A 14,895-nucleotide genomic window follows, 5' to 3' on the forward strand; every position below is an offset into this window, starting at 1 on the left:
CTTAATTTAAAAATACTTTATTGCTGGGGCACCTGGGTAGCTCAGTCAGTTAAGCATCTAACTCTTGATTTTGGCTCAGGTCATGATCTCACGGTTGGTGAGATCCAGCCCAGTATTGGGCTCTGTGCTGACCATATGGAGCCTGCTTAGGATTCTCTCTCTCTCTTTCTGTCCCTCTTTCCCCTGCCCCCACAAAATAAATAAATAAGCTTCAAAAAATAAAATATTTTATTGCTAAAAATACTGACCCTCTTCTGAGCTTTCAGTGAGTTATCATCTTTTGCTAATGGGGGGTCAGAGTGTCTTATCTTGATGTTGGTTGCTTTTGACTGATCAGGGTGGTGGTTGTTGAAGTTTGGGGTACCTGTGGCAATTTCTTAAAATAAGACAACAGTTTGTCTCATCAATTGACTCTGCCTTTCAAGGACAAATTCTCTGTAGCACATAATACTTCTGATAGCATTTTAATCCACAGTAGAACACTTTCAAAAATGGAATCAATCCTCTCAAAATCTGCCACTCCTTTATCAGCTAAGTTTATGTAATGTTCTGAATCTTTTGTTGTCATTTCAACAGTCCTTACAGTGTCTTCATCAGAAGTAGATCTGTCTTAAGAAACCACTTTCTTTGCTCATCTGTAAGAAGCAGCTCCTCATCTGTGCAAGTTTTATCATGAGATTGCAACAATTTAGTCATATCTTCAGACTCTCCTAATTCTAGTTCTGTTGTATTTTTCACCATATTTGCAATTACTTACTCCGTTGAAGTCTTGAACTCCTCAGTTATCCATGAGAGTTGGAATCAGCATCTTCCAAACTCCTGTTCATTTTGATACTTTGACCTCTTTCCATGAATCATTAATGTTTTAATGGCAACCTGAATGGCAAATCCTTTCCAGAAGGTTTTCAATTTACTTTGCCCAGATCCATCAGAGGAATCACTGTTTATGGCAGCTATAGCCATACACATGTATTTCTTTTCTGTTTGTTTGTTTGTTTATTTATTTTGAGAGAGAGAGAGAGAATGAGCTTGGGAGGGGCAGGAAGGGAGAGAGAGAGAGAATCCCAAGCAGGCATTGCACTGTCAGCGCAGACCCCTCCTTGGGGCTCAAACCCACGAATCGTGAGATCATGACCTAAGCCCAAAACACTGGTCAGACAGTTAACCAACTGAGCCACCCAGGCGCTCCACAATGTATTTCTTAAATAATAAGACTAGAGGGGTGCCTGGGTGGCATAGTCAGTTGAGTGTCTGACTCTTGATTTCAACTCAGGTCCTGATCTCACAGTTTGTGAGATCGAGCCCTGCAGTACAGAGCCTGCTTGGGATTCTCTCTTCCTCTCTCTGCCCTTTCCCTGCTTGTGCGTGCTGTCTCTCTAAAAATAAATAAATAAAGTTAAAAGAAATAATAAGACTTGAAAGTCAAAATGACTCCTGGATCTATGGGGTGTAGAATAGATGTTATGTTAGCAGGCATGAAAGCAACATTAATCTCTTTGTCCATCTTGATCAGAACTCTTGAGTGACAAGGTGCATTTTCAGTGAGCAGTAATATTTGGAAAGGTTTTTTTGTTTTGTTTTTTTTCTGAGCAGTAGGTCTCAACAGTGCACTTAAAATATTCAGTAAACCATGTTGTAAACAGATGTGCTGTCATCTAGTTTTCTTGTTCTTTTATGGAATATAAGAAGATAGATTTAGCATAATTCTTAGGGACCATAGGATTTGGGGATTAGTCAATGAACATTGGTTTCATTTTGGTTACCAGCTGCATTAATTTCTAACAAACAAGAGAGCCAGCCTGTGCTTTGAAGCTTTGAAGCCAGTCATTGACTTCTCTCTAGCTATGAAAGTCTTAGGTGGCATCTTTTTCCTATATAAGGCTATGTCATCCACATCGAAAATCTCTCTTTTTTAAAAAAGTTTACTTACTTACTTATTTATTTATTTATTAGAGCAGACATTAGCAGGGGAGGGGCAAAGAGGGAAACAGAGAAAGAGAGAGAGAGAGAGAGAGAGAGAGAGAGAGAGAGAATGAATATACCAAGCAGGCTCGGCACTGTCCCTTCAGGGCTCAAATCCATGTACCATGAGATCATAACCTGAACTGAAATCAAGAGTCAGATGCCTGACTGGCTGAGCCACACAGGTGCCCTTGAAAATCTGTTGTTTGGTATAACCACTTACATTAATTATCTTAGCTAGATCTTTTGGATAAGTTGCAGCAGCTTCTACATCAGTACTTGCTGCTTCATCTTGCCCTTCTTTGTTATAGTGATGGCTTCTTTTCTTAAACTTCATGAACCAACCTCTGCTAACTTCCAGCTTTTCTGTAGCTTCCTCACCTCTCTCAGCCTTCATAGAATTAAAGAAAGCTAGAGCTTTGCTCTGGATTAGGCTTTGACTTAAGGGAATGCTGTGACTGGTTTGATCTTCTATCCAGACCACTAAAACTTTCTCCATATCAGCAATAGGGCCATTTGGCTTTCTTATCATTCATATGTTCAGTGGAATAGCACTTTTAATTTCCTTCAAGAAATTTTCCTTTGTATTCACAACTTGGCTAACTGGCATAAGAGGCCTGACTTTTAGCCTATTTAGGCTCTGGATACGGAGGGTAAATAAATGCTTAAGCATTTCTAGCTTTTGATTGAAAGTGAGAGATGTGTGACTCTTCTTTTCACTTGATCATGTAGAGGCCATTGTAAGGTTATTAACTGCCCTAATTTCAATATTGTTGTGTCACAGAAAATAGGAAGGTCCAAGGAGAGGAAGAGAGATGGGGGAACTGTTGGTCAGTGGAGCAATCAGAACACACACAACATTTATCAATTAAATTATCCATCTATATGGTTGCAGTTTATGGCAACTCAAAACAATTACAATAGTGAAAGCAAAGATCACTATTCAAAGTTTACCATAATGATTATAATAAGAAAGTTTGAAATATTGTGAGAATTATCAAAATAAGACACACAGACATAAAGCGAGCCAGTGCTGTTGGAAAAATGGTGCTGAGAGCCTTGCATGATGCAAGTTTGCCACAAACCTTCAGTATGTCAAAAATCCAGTATCTGCAAAGCTCAGTGAAACAAGGTATGTCTTTATTGCTTCCACATATTTCCAATTGATTCTTCTGGACAAGTGGTCCTGCCTAAGTTAGAAACTGCTGTTCATGTGTTGATTTGTACTCAGGGTGTCGACCAGCATGTACCAATCAAAATACAAAGTGTAACTGTCTAAATCTTTTTAAAAATGTAATTATTGCAGTAATTCCATCTTTTACCTAGTTTTTCATCATACCTCTTCATCTCCCCCCATATATAAAGAGTGTCTATATTATTAATAGTTCTATGTTACCTGTAAAATTGAATGGAAAGTACAGAGAATTCTAATATACCCCCTGCCCAGACATGCCATCTTCACTTTCAAAATCAAGTTGAGGATGTTTCCCTCTATTCCTAGTTTGCTGAGAGTTTTCATCATGAATGGGTATTGGATTTTTTCAAGTGCTTTTTCTGCATCTGTTGATTTTATCATGATTTTCTTCTTAGCCCAAGATTTAACAAGTGGTACATTTTGTCATATTTGCACTTGATTTGTTTAAAAAATGTTTGTGTGCATGTATTAGGTTAGTGAAAGCTCCACTCCCTAATTTCATTTCCTGTAGTCCTTACCAAAACTGATCACTCTCCTGAAGTTGGTATGAATCCTTTTTTTTTTCATTATACCTATAATTTCAACACTATATCCATCCATAAACAACCTACATTATTATTTTGGGTTATTTTATTTTTCATAAATGATATCATACTGTATAATGTTTTTAAAAACCATTTTTTAAAAAATTACATGGAGAGTAAGATTAATATTACTCCCATATTTTGCACAAATTGATTTACACAAATATCCTACCAACCATCCATCGAATTAGGATATTTATTTTATTTTTATTATTTTTCTTTAAAATTTTTAAAGTTTATTTATTTATTTATTTTGAGAGAGAGAGAGAGAGAGAGAGCGCGCTCACCAGTGGGGCAGAGAAAGAGAGGGAGAGAGAGAATCCCAAGCAGGCTCCATACCATCAGTGTAGAGCCTGACACAGAGCCCATACTCATGAACTGCAAGATCATGACGTGAGAGAAACGAAGAGTTTATGCTTAACTGATTGAGCCACTCAGGTGCCCCTATTTTTATTTTTATTTTTTTGGTACAAATTAAGAAACTGATGCAAGTAGGGAAATTGGAATTTGAATTCTGATTCACCCAACTCTGAAGCCCATGATTTATCATATACCAGGCTACTTACATTCCATTCTTTGATGATGCCAGGATTGAATGGCTACTGAAGCTTCTCAGTTATATATTTGCCTTAATTTGGGGCATTGTCAAAGTAATAAATAGTTTTTCTTTTTAACATCAGCCTTTTAGAATCTGTTGATTTAGAAAAATGTAATGATAAAGCAACTTTGGAAGGATGCCTAAGTAACTTAGTTGAGAATAGTTGTTTCCTGAGGTGGAATGAAGGGACCATTTGAATAGGCAACTGGGAACAAAGGTATGAGTGAAACTTTTCACTATGTATCTTTATATTTCTGTATTTTAAACCATGCAGCGCATTGCCTATTTAAAAAAGATTTTAGAGGGACGCCTGGGTGGCTCAGTCGGTTAAGCGTCTGACTTCGGCTCAGGCCATGATCTCACAGTTTGTGGGTTCGAGGCCACCTTCAGGCTCTGTGCTGACAATTCAGAGCCTGGATCCTGCTTTAGATTCTGTCTCTCTCTTTCTGTGCCCTTCCCCTACTCATGCTCTGTGTCTCTCTCAAAAATAACCATTAAAAAAATTTTTTTTAAAGATTTTAGAGAGAAAAAAGAAATATGTAATCACTGAATTTATCCATACTTTAAAATGGCATTTATTACTGGGCGCGTGGGTGGCTCAGTCAGTTGGGCATCCGACTTCAGCTCAGGTTGTGATCTCGTGGCTTGTGGGTTCAAACCCCATTCTGGCTCTGTGCTGACGACTCAGAGCCTGGAGCCTGCTTCAGATTCTGTGTCTCCCTTTCTCTCTGCCCCTCCCCCGCTCACACTCTGTCTCTCTCTCTCAACAATAAATAAACAATTAAAAAAAAATTTTTAAATGGCATTTATGACTCATAATGGCATCTAGTGTATTTGCAAATCAGTAATGCCTTTATTGTGGACAACATACTCATTCAGTTCACAGATGATGCTTGAGGAGCAGTTGCACCTGCTACAGACCCATTGGAACAATTCTGGAGTACCCCCATGGTTGTAATCTGTCTAGCAGGCTGGTAACTTTGGTTCTAGGCCCACCTAGAGTCAAACTTATTTAATGATTCTTATCATTTATTAAATTTGACCTTCGGGGCGCCTGGGTGGCTCAGTCATTTGAGCATCCGACTTCAGCTCAGGTCATGATCGCACGGTTTGTGGGTTCAAGCCCCGCATCAGGCTCTGTGCTGACAGCATGAAGCCTGCTTGGGATTCTCTCTCTCCTTCGCCCTCTGCCCCTCCCCTGCTGGTGCTCTGTCTCTCAAAAATAAATAAATGTCTAAAAAAAATTTTAAAAAAATTTGACCTTCCATGATATATGATGAAAAGCAACTTACTGAGAAATGAGTTGTTTGTGTTTATCAAAATAACAAAATAATTGAAGGATAATTTTTCCAGTTATGATTTTATGGTGCAACAAAGCTGTTTGGAAGGCATTTCTTTGGGTATTTTATCTTTTGTGTTTCTTTGGGCATTTTATCTTTTTTAGTCTTATATTGCTAGAAATATAAATTGATACTTGAAAATACTTTTTAACCAAATATCCATCAAAACATTACTATAAGTAGAGTATAATCATTAAAATTTAAGAAGAAAAAGAGCCCTTTTAAAACTTTAGACCCTTTTAATTTTTTTGTTAAATTAGTTTTAAAATTCATTATAGAAATAATGCATGGTCTTCATTATAGAAAAAGAATTCAAAAGGGCACAGAAGTCAAAAGAACATTCAGTTCTCTCCATCCAAAGATTACTGCTTATACCTTTGGTTTTTGCTATGTAAACAGTTTAAAATACAACAAATTGAATGAAAATAATTAGAAATTCAAAAGAAAAAATAATGAAAATAAAAATCTAAGTTTCACCTTAAACTAATATTACACTGAATTTTAACTAAGTGGAATCAAATAAAAACTTGAAACTGCATCAGAGAAAGATAAATATATGATTTCATTCATGTGGAATTTAAGAAACAAAACGGATGAAATTAGGGGAAGGGAAGCAAAAGTAAGATAAAAGAGAGGGAGGCAAACCACAAGAGACTCTTAAATACAGAGAACAAACTGAGGGTTGCTGGAAGGGAGGTAGGTAGGGAGATGGGCTAAATGTGTGATGAGCATTAAGGAGGGCACTTGCTGGGATGACCACTGGGTGTTATATGTAAGTGATGAATCACTAAATTCTCCTGAAATTAAAAAAAAAACAAAAAACTTGAAACTACAAAAAAAATGAAATACATCAAATAAAATTATGAAACAATTAAAAAAACCCTAAATTTTCTGATAAGTTAGCCTAATATCTATTTGGCAGACATTCTGGAATCAGACAAACATGAGTTTGAAACTTTACCCTGAAACTTAGCAGCTGGGTTATTTGGGATAACTTCTTTATTCCTCTGTATGTTTTAGTATCCTTCTTTGTAAAATTGAAATGATAATGCCCATCTCATAGGATTATTGGGAATATCGCAAAGATTCCAATTATAATTTCCATTTAATAGTTAAATGTATGTTTTTCTGTCTCAAGGTAACAAATATTTGCTATTAATTGAAGGAAGTTAGTTTGTTTTTGCAAAGGATGAAATGTTTGACCAAAGCTACGGGAAGATTTATACTTAGCATGTTTTATATTTTGAAATGTAATATCTCTCTATTAGGTGAGAATTGATTTTGACATTGTAGGATTATCATTGACTAGATTTTTTTTTTTTTACCACCTTGCCAATTTTCAGGAAGGAATTGATTGAAGGTAGTAGACAAATCTTCATTATTGTATTATAACTGTTCCTATTGATCCTAGCTAGAGAGGCAGATGAGGGAAAGTGGCAGTTCTTCCACTAGAAATAAAGTGGTTGTACATTTTAATGGCTGATGAGGGCAGAATTGGTTGAACATAAGCTGGAGACTGGTATTTATGGTGGTATTCTTCTCAACTTCTGATATAGCCATTGAGGTTTTTAGGTTAGGGTTAAATACTTCATGACATTGACTTCCTCAGAAAATATATTCAGTATATTTCCTCAGAAATATATTCAGTATCACTATCTTGGAAATACTGAATATGAGCCAGCTAATTTTCAGAACTAAATTTGATTTGTTAAAGGGAACACACACAAAAAAATCCTCTTTAATTTGACATAAATAAATGGATAGATGTAAACACAATACAGGGTCACATGTTCCATTCATTAGATTTACTTTGTAGACATGACTGTTGAAGACTAAGCCTGGTTTATGTTAAGAAGAAGAATGTTTTATAGGAGATTTCTCTATCTGTGCTTCAGGTTTTACTTTTGTGATACTAAGTAGGGCTTGTATAGTAGAATTAAAAATGTATATGATTGCATCTCTCTGAGGAAATTGGCATGTTGAATATTTGTGGTTATGAGAAAAAGGTTGATGTGAGGAAGAGGTAAAACAAATAAATGGAGTGTGAGAAGGATAATGTATATAGTCTGATGTTTTGGCTTGTTGTCTATCACTGAATGTTACAAAATTAAAAATGTTTAAAATTTTTTTTTTCAACGTTTATTTATTTTTGGGACAGAGAGAGACAGAGCATGAACGGGGGAGGGGCAGAGAGAGAGGGAGACACAGAATCGGAAACATGCTCCAGGCTCTGAGCCGTCAGCCCAGAGCCCGACGCGGGGCTCGAACTCCCGGACTGCGAGATCGTGACCTGGCTGAAGTCGGACGCTTAACCGACTGCGCCACCCAGGCGCCCCTTAAAAATGTTTTAAAATGCATGTAATTCTGCAGCTAGTGAATGGAACAAGCACTTAGTGTTGATTGCATTTGTTCTTTTCCCTTATAAATTATAGGTAAACTAATGAAAATTATCCTAAGTATAAAATCTGAATTTTCCTTATATGAACTATTGATAATTCTTTTATGTGCTAAAAAATAATAAATATTCCACCATCAATAGGTTACACCATTCAGTCACCTTTTAGATATAATTTGAGATGTGTGGCCACAAGAACCCTCACCCTCCTCTCACATCCTTGAAAATCATCCATACCAAGTTACTTTATATCTGAATTTTATGCATCAGAAATTTCTTTTTGAGATAAAGCATTGCATTTCTCAAAAGTACCATTTTTTTTAAATAAACTTAAAAAAATTTTTTTAATGTTTATTTATTTTTGAGAGAGAGAGAGAGGGAGACAGAATCCAAAGCAGACTCCAGGCTCCGAGCTATTAGCACAGAGCCTGATGAGGGGCTTGCACTCATGACCTGAGCTGAAGTCTGACACTCAACCAACTAAGCCAACCGGGTGCCCTAAATAAACTTTATTTTTTAGAGCAGACTTAGGTTCACAGCAAAATGAAGTGGAAAAGTACAGGCACAGCTGCCCCCACTATTGATATCCTGAACCTCTGTGATACATTTGTTAGAATTAATGAACCTACAGATAACACATAATTACTTAGAGTCCACAGTTTAATCTTGGGTTCATTCTTGGTATCGTACATTCTGTGGACAAATGTATAATGACATGCATCCATCATTACAGTATCATACAGAAGAATTGCACTGACCTAAAAATACTCTGTGTTCTGCCCATTCATCCCTCCCTTCCCCCAACCCCTGGCAACCACTGATCTTTTTACTGTCACCATAGTTTTGCCTTTTCCAGAATGTCATATAGTTGGAATAATACAGTATGTAGCCTTTCAGATTGGTTTCTTTCACTTAATAATATGCTTTCAAGTTCTCCATGTCTTTGTTTATCCATTCTTAAGTTGAGAGACATTTGGGTTATAAATAGTTTTGGGTGGCTACAAATAAAGTCATTATAAGCATTTACATGTAAGTTTTTGTGTGAACATAGATTTTCATTACATTTAGGTCAACACCTAGGAGTGGGGTTAATGAGTTAAATGTTAAATGTTTAACTTATAAGAAAATATGAAACTATTTTCCACAGTGGCTGTACTGTTTTACATTTTTATTAGAATTGTTTCCCCATCTGTGTCAACATCCTTGGCACTACTTGATATTGTCGAGAGGTTTCTGTTTTGTTTTATTTTTAACTTTTACTCATTCTAATAGATGGTAGTACTGTTGTTTCATTGTAGTTTTGAGTATTTTAATGTGAAATTCACATTTATTATGTGAAAACTTATTTGCCAAATGCCTATTTACTTTTAATGTAGGGGAAAGAAAATAGAGATAAAGATTGATGGATCAATCTTGTCCTTGGCATGCTTCTAGGAAAAGCTGGCCAGCTGAGGTTTCCACATTAAACGGCCTTTGGTGTCCAGGCATCAGAAGGGAAAGAGGGCATACTTGGCCTGTTTGACCTTATTACAAAGGACCAGTCTTTTTTAAACAACAAAAAACACCCCGTAACTGGAGTCTCTCATTTCAGATATTTAATGTCATAATTAGCTGTTATTTATTTTGCCACATTTTACTTTGTTTATATGTAAGGACTACTACTTGCATGACTCTTTAAACCAAGATTTTGTAATACAAGCCAATTACTGACAGTACTACAAGTACTTGGTCAGAGAAAGGGAATTTGAATGCTATGTAAGTTTTTAGTGCACAAATGTATATGATGGGGCATAATGTATTCTGTTGGTAGAGCAAATGGTCTAATGTCAAGTTCCTTTTTGTAGACACCATACTTTATAGAATATTATTCTCGTTTTACTTTAAATAAAATTTCTGTTAAAATTGAACATGTACACAAATGTTCGTAGCAGTTTTATTTCTGGTAGCCAAAACCTGGATACTACCCAAATGACCTTTTGAAGGGTGAAAAGTTAGACAGATTGTGGTACATCCATACAATGGAATATGACTCCATAAAAAGTAATAAACTGTTGATACAGGCAGCAACTTGGATGAGCCTTAAGGAAATTTTGCTTAGTGAAAAAAGCCAATCTCAAATGGATATGTATTGCATGATTCTCTTTATATAACAATCAAGAAATAACAATATCAAGCTGGATAACAGATTAGTAGTTGCTATTTTTTAGGAATGGAAACAGATGGTGATTATAAATGGTTAACATGAAGGAATCTTGGGATAGTACAGTTGAGTATTGTGATTTTGATAGAATGTAACAGAATCGCATAGATTTACACTCATACACATAGATTATTGCATGCATAACTGGTGAAATCTGAATAAACTGTATGAATTATCTTAATGTCAATTTCTTGATTTTGGTATTGTGTAGTGATTATGTGGAATGTTTGCACTGAGGAGGGAGGCATTAGACTTCAAAAAAAAATCCTCAAAACCTTCAAAATAAAATGGAGGGGCCTCTTGGCTGGCTGAGTCAGAAGAGCATAAGATGTTTGATCACACGGTTGTCAGTTTGAGCCCCATGTTGGGTGTAGAGATTACTAAAAAAATAATAAAAATTTTTTAAACGAGATGGGATAGGAAAAAGCAATTATGCCATATAGATATGCTTTTTTATATGTGCATTACAAAGTTTTTGTTTATAGTTCAAAACTTTTAAGTATGAATCTTTTGCTGTATCTACTTTATATCTAGAAATATGTTTGATTTTAACCTTTGCAATCATTTGTAAAGTTTGCACATTAGGATAGCTTAAAGAAATACTGGTATTAAATGTGCGAGATAACCTAGTAACTATAATTAAACTTGTCATTAAATGACTTTGAATATGTGGCTACATGTTGCAGAAATATGGTAGAATCATAATTACACTGATGTCCTAGAATTGGTTTTTATAAATAGGCTGTACTTTATTTTCTGGCTCTTTAGTTGATATTAGTAATATTTCATAGAAGACTGCCTAAATGGTTTTAAATATGGAAATCAAGTTACATTTATTTTTAGTAATTATTCTTTGTGATTACTGAAATCAGTAATTACTGTGTATCTCCAAACAGATCATGTAAGATGCTTGAAGGGTAGAACTCTATATTACCTACTTGTGAATATCTTATTTGCCTTGCCCAATACTTTGATGGTGCTTCTCTTATGATAAATATGGCAGGTCTATGTGTCTAAATGGATTTGGGTATATAGTTCTTGGCTCTTTTATTTTTTCTTCAGAGTTTGGTGCTTAGTTTTGTAGGTTCAGAAAGCATTATTTTCATAGATTATTTCCAGTGCTAAGGTGCTAGTGAATTAAGCCATAGTATATAAAAGATACACCCTTATCTTCATGTGTATCTTACCTCACTTATTTCTTCTTCTGAATAAGTCAGAAGCCCATGAGTAATAAATATATTGGTCATGTGTATTAGACTGTTATTCTGACTAGTCAAACATATTAGGAAAGTCAACTTTAAGAAACCAAATAAAGATTAGCTGTTGCTTTTGATAACCTTTTACTTCTTTGGTATTCTCAGCAATGTTGATAAATATTTGTTAACCGATAAGTTATGTGGCAAGTATTCTATTAGAATTAGTTAAATCAGATTATGTGTATGGAAAAAGATTAACTAGCATTGAAATAGATTGGTTGTTCCTTCAGCAAAAGGTGTGATTGAACATTTCTGTTTCTGGCTTTATATTGATTAAAAAAATTTTTTTTAATATTTTACACTTAGGTTATTTCCAAAGTTTCCTCTTTTTTTTTAGTGTTTATTTATTTTTGAAAGAGAGACAGAGACAGAGCATGAGTGGGGGAGGGGCAGAGAGAAAGGGAGACAGATTCCAAAGCAGGTTCCAGGCTCTGAGCTGTCAGCACAGAGCCTGATGCAGGGCTCGAACTCATGAACTGTGAGATGATGATCTGAGCCAAAGTCAGACGCTCAACTGACTGAACTATCCAGGCATCCCTAAAAAAAATTTTTTTTAATTTAAATCCAGGTTAGTTATCATATAGTATAATAATGATTTCAGGAATAGAATTTAGTGATTCATCATTAAATATAACATCAAATGCCCATCCCAACAAGTGCCCTCCTTAATGTCCATCACCCATTTAGCCCATCCCTCCACCCACACCCTGCCAACAACCCTCAGTTTGTTCTCTGTATTAAGAGTCTTTAATGGTTTGCCTCACTTTCAGTTTTTATCTTATTTTGCTTCCCTTCCCCTTTGTTCATCTGTTTTGTTTCTTAAATTCCACATATGAATGAAATCATGATATTTGTCTTTGTCTTATTTTGCTTAGTGTAATACACTCTAGTTCCATCCACATTGTTGAAAATGGCAAGATTTCATTTTTTTGATTGCTGAATAATATTCCATTGTATATATAAACCACATCTTCTTTATTCATCAGTTGATGGGCATTTATACTCTTTCCATAATTTGGCTCTTGTTGAAAGCGCTGCTATAACATTGGGGTACATGTGCTCCTATGAATCAGCATTCCTGTATCCTTTGGATAAATTCCTAGTAATGCTATTGCTGGGTTGAAGGGTAGTTCCATTGTTAATTTTTTGAGGAACCTCCACACTCTTTTCCAGAGCAGCTGCACCAGTTTGCATTCCCACCAACAGTGCAATAGAGTTCCTGTTTGTCCACATCCTCACCAGCATCTGTTGTTTCCTGAGTTGTTAATTTAGCCACTCTGACTATTGTGAGGTGGTATCTCAGTGTGGTTTTGATTTGTATTTCCCTGATTAATCCATTTACATTTAGAATGTGTACTGAAATATATGAATTTAGTGCCATTGTGTTCCCTGTAGAGTTGGTGTTTCTGGTGACGTTCACTGTCTTTGTTGCTTTAGGTCTTTTTGTTTTGTTTTGTCTTTTTGCCACTCAAAGAGTCCCCCCTTAAAATTTCTTGCAGGGCTGGTTTAGTGGTCATGAATTCCTTTAGTTTTTGTTTATCTGGGAAACTCTTTATCTATTCTTCTATTTTGAATGATAGCCTTGCTGGATAAAATTCTTGACTGCATATTTTCCTGATTCAGCACACTGGAGTATATCCTGCCACTTCTTTCTAGGCTGCCCCATTTCTGTGGATAGATATGCTGTGAATCTGATTTGTCTTCCCTTATAGGTTCAGGACTTTTTTTCCCTTGCTGCTTTCATAATTCTTTTCTTGTCTGTTTTGTGAATTTGACTATGATATGCCTTGGTGATGGTCGGTTCTTGTTGAATCTAATGGGAGTTCTCTGTGCTTCTTGAATTTTGATGTCTGTGTACTTCACCAGATTAGGAAAGTTTTCCAGTATAATTTGCTCATGTAAACCTTCTGCCCCTTTTTTCTCTCTCTTCATCTTCTGGGACTCCTATGATTTGGATGTTTTTCCTTTTTAATAAGTCACTGAGTTCTCTAAGTCTTGAATCGTGATCTTTTGCCTTGGTTGCTCTCTTTTTTTCTGTTTCATTATTCCCCATAATTTTATCTTCTTTTTTTTTTTTGATGTTTATTTATTTTTGAGAGAGAGAGAGAAAGAGAGAGAGAGAGCACAATCAGGAGGGCAGAGAGAGAGGGAGACACAGAATCCAAAGCAGTCTCCAGGTTCCGAGCATGAGTACAGAACCTGACGTGGGGCTAAAACTCACAGACCACAAGATCATGACCTGAGCCGAAGTTGGGAGCTCAACCAACTGAGCCACTCAGGTACCCCCATAATTTTATCCTCTACATCACTGATTCACTGCTCTACTTTGCCCATCCTTGATGTCATGACATCCATTCAAGATTGCATCTCAGTTACAGCATTTTAATTTCAGCCTTATTAGATTTTGTTTCTTGTGTCTCCACAGAAAGGGATTCTCTGGTGTCTTTTATGCTTTTTTCAACCTCAGCTAGTATTCTTATTATCCTGGTTCCAAATTCTAGTTCAGACATCTTACTTATATCTGTTTGATTAAGTCTCTGGCTGTCATTTCTTGCTGTTCTTTCTTTTTGGGTAAATTCCTTTGGTTTGTCATTTTTGAGGAAGAAAAAAATGTATTAATAAAAAATTAAAATTAAAAAATTAAAAACAGTACAAAAATCAAATAAAGGAAGCTAGATCCTGGATATGTTTCAGTCTGCTTATTGAAAGAAGCTTGATAGAGTAGAGAAAGAAGGGAAAGGATAGGAAAAAAAGGCAAAATAAAACTTAAAAATAAAAAAAATTATATAATAGAGTAAAATAAAAGAAAATGAAATAGAAGAAAACAACTTAAGCAAAAACAGAAGCAAAGAAAATGAACAAATAAGTGAACCATCAAACAGAATGTGAAAACTGAATGAACTTATATCCAGTTTCCCCTGGAACTGAAACTATGAATCACTCTATAGTCCATACACTAAGCAGGTGGAGTGACTTCTGTTGGTCTTCTGGGGATGTGCTTGGAGGGTGTAGTTGGGCAGGTGTTGATGTAATGGCTCCGTTCTCCATTGAAATGGTGCTGCTTAGCTTACTGGGATGGATCCGTGTGGTGTGCTTATGGATGTGTGCATGCACATCATGGGAGAGGAGGTAATGGCTCACCCAGCTTCCTAGTCTCTGGTGCAGGAACTTCGCACTCTCACTGAGCCTTGATCAGGCGTCTCTCCTTTGTCTCAGGCCTCCATCCACTTCCTGCCTCTATCCTGTCTGTGTCCAAGCTGTCCATTTGCCAGGTGGCACCTTCCTCCAGAGTTTTATGCCAGAAGGGGTTGTGTCTAAAAATCCCACACTTCAGAGGCCCAGCAGCTTGGACCTGTGCAGACTTT

At 36.1% G+C, this 14,895-nt stretch overlaps 1 protein-coding gene across 1 annotated transcript in view; it reads left to right on the plus strand.

The window, feature by feature from the left end:
- Positions 1-14,895, plus strand: part of BMPR2 (bone morphogenetic protein receptor type 2) — a 199,832-nt gene that overhangs the window by 95,524 nt on the left and 89,413 nt on the right.

Source organism: Lynx canadensis, chromosome C1, assembly GCF_007474595.2.
Source record: "Lynx canadensis isolate LIC74 chromosome C1, mLynCan4.pri.v2, whole genome shotgun sequence".
Lineage (NCBI taxonomy): Eukaryota > Metazoa > Chordata > Mammalia > Carnivora > Felidae > Lynx > Lynx canadensis.